Source organism: Argentina silus, assembly GCF_951799395.1.
Source record: "Argentina silus genome assembly, chromosome: 16".
NCBI classification, from domain to species: Eukaryota; Metazoa; Chordata; class Actinopteri; order Argentiniformes; family Argentinidae; genus Argentina; species Argentina silus.
Genome location: NC_139670.1, coordinates 6,633,602 through 6,636,101, shown reverse-complemented (window position 1 = coordinate 6,636,101; position 2,500 = coordinate 6,633,602). Strand labels below are relative to the sequence as shown.

General features: G+C 48.6%; 1 protein-coding gene across 2 annotated transcripts in view; it reads right to left on the bottom strand.

Moving 5' to 3' along the window:
* The window catches only part of rbfox3a (RNA binding fox-1 homolog 3a), a gene marked incomplete at its 3' end in the record, with an annotated part of 124,702 nt that overhangs the window by 23,805 nt on the left and 98,397 nt on the right, over positions 1–2,500 (bottom strand). The window lies entirely within an intron of this gene.

The following is a 2,500-nucleotide window of genomic DNA, read 5'->3' as shown; positions in this document are numbered from 1 at the left end:
TTTTGTATTCTCTTTGTTCATCCCACCATACATACCAAAATTCAACAACCACTAACTAGTGTGTTATAACTTCTTAACTGCCTGTGGTATCAAACTGAAGAAACACTCTGAAAAACAAGTTACAGTATTGGGCCCCAAAGGCCCTAAAACTTTACTGGGAAACCTAAAATGGACACTTACTTTCTAAAGTACAAAATAGACAGAAATTGTTTTGTCTTTGTTTTGATGGACAAACTTTTCTTGCCCAGTTCTCTTGAGGCCAAGTCTTTTGGGGGTGGTGCCTGTGCGACCCTTTTCTTAAGAGGGTTAGACACGCTGTGAGCATCGCTGATTGTAGTGAGTGCTACCAGATTGTCTGTCTCATCTAATCCTTCACTTCTACACTCTTCTCCCCTCTTCTCTCTTCCTCCTTTCGTTCCCCTCCTCTCCTCTCCTCTCTCAGTGTCACTGGCTAATTGTGGTGCAGAGCTCAGTGCCTTGGAGACCTCACTAAGTGACTGGGGAGTGTTACCAGAGAGTCCCAGTCCTTCACCGACACCGACACCAACACACACACACACACACACACACACACACACACACACACACACACACACACACACACGTAAATTCTCCTAGCGCCCCTAACTGGAGCTGTCACCCTACACACACCTAATGAGGATAAACTCCCTTTTAACCGCAGTGAGGAATCCCATTAATTGTGTCTTCACTGGTGGGACCCTTCCATCTCCCGTCCTCTCCCCACATCAAGAGCTCCGAGCCTGGGTAAGGCGAGGGGGACAGGCTCCTCTCTCTGGAACAAAGCACCGCGGGGAACAGATGTTCCACTCCATTTGAGCAGGGGATAAAATTCCAGCCTCCTATTATATTAAATGCTAGTGCTGGGTGTCTTCGCCGCCATCAGTAAACACTGAATCCTGCTCTTAACAAGCTCGACCAACAAACAGAGAGGCTTGATTTCCGTGCATGTATCTGGGCCATCAGGGAGAGGGCTGTCAGGGCTTCCCTGCTATGGTGGTTGTTGTTTGTATTTATCCTCTCTCTCTCTCTCTCTCTCTCTCTCTCTCTCTCTCTCTCTCACTCTCTCTGTCGCTCTGTCTCTCTACTGCTAATCAAACATGCACAAAGTCCCTGGTAGGAAGAAGTGAACCGTACGCTCTTCAGCCACAGTGTCACAGTGTGGGGTAAATACTTGGTCATTGTGCCACGGAAAGCACAACTTTGCTGCAACACTGCTGCCTCTAAAGTTAGCCATGGCAAACTCCACATGTCATACGAGGACAGGAAATGGGGAAATGGAGCGCGTGATGCGGTGTGATGTGTAATGTGATGCTGAGGTGAGGTTGAGAGGGTGTTTGCGGAGGGAAGGACTAAGAAAAACAAGTCCGGAGGTTCGGAGAGAGAGCACACGCTGGTGAATGAATGACCGATGCTCTTATCGTCTACAACAGATGGGGGGCGGGGGGGGGGGGGGAGGCGGGTGCGTGGGGGGGGGGGGGGGGGGGGGGAATCAGACATGTCTCCAGACATCTCCAAGGACCAGTCATGAGAGATCAAATGTGAATATTGTTCTCTAATTCGAGCGAGGGGGTATGTAGAGGTTAGCGTGTGCATTATTTAGGGGTTTCTAAAATGTGTGATAGAAGCATTCAACTTTAATGAGTACAGTACAGTCCCCAAGTGCCACATGATGTTACCTTAGATTGAAGGACCGAGGGGGGAGGGAGAGAGAGAGAGAGAGAGAGAGAGAGGGGAGAGGGGAGAGAGAGAGAGAGGGGGAGAGAGAGAGAAAGAGAGGGGGAGAGAGAGAGGGGGGGAGAGGGGGAGAGAGAGAGAGGGAGAGGAAGAGAGAGAGAGAGAGAGAGGGGGAGAGAGAAAGAAAGAGAGAGAGAGAGAGAGAGTGAGAAAGTGGGTTGTTGGGTCAACTTAGACTTGTGTGCTTAGACTAGTTAACAGTGTTTTGTTTGGCATTGCCAAGTCTTGTGTGCATGAAGCGTGAGTGTGAACATAATTCTTCCGAGAGGGTTTAACTCACCTTTGAGATTCTCTCGGCTGACACAATTTAAGAAGGCTGTGTTGCTGCAGTCTGTCTGCACAGTGTGTTCAGGATCAGGTTTCTTTCTATGTGATGTGTTTCGGTATGTTTTAAATGTTTTTTCGATGTGATGAGCTTCGGTATACTTGGTTTACAGGTTAAGGCGGTAAAATTGTGTTAAAATGGTGAATGTGGTGTGTTATGGTGCAATGCATTGTGGTGCAGTGGATTGCAGTGTAGTGGTGAATCAAGTGCAGGGGAGGCTGGTGGAGGTAGAAATCGGAGGACGGGCTCGTTGTAATGCGCGGAATGTAATGTAATGTAATGGCACCATTCCTCATTCCATTCCATGCATTACAACGAGCCCGTTCTCCGATTTCTACCTCCACGAAGCCTCCCCTGATCAAGTGCATCATCAGTATGGATGTTGTGGTGTGTTTTACTGTGGTGACAGTACGGTGTGCA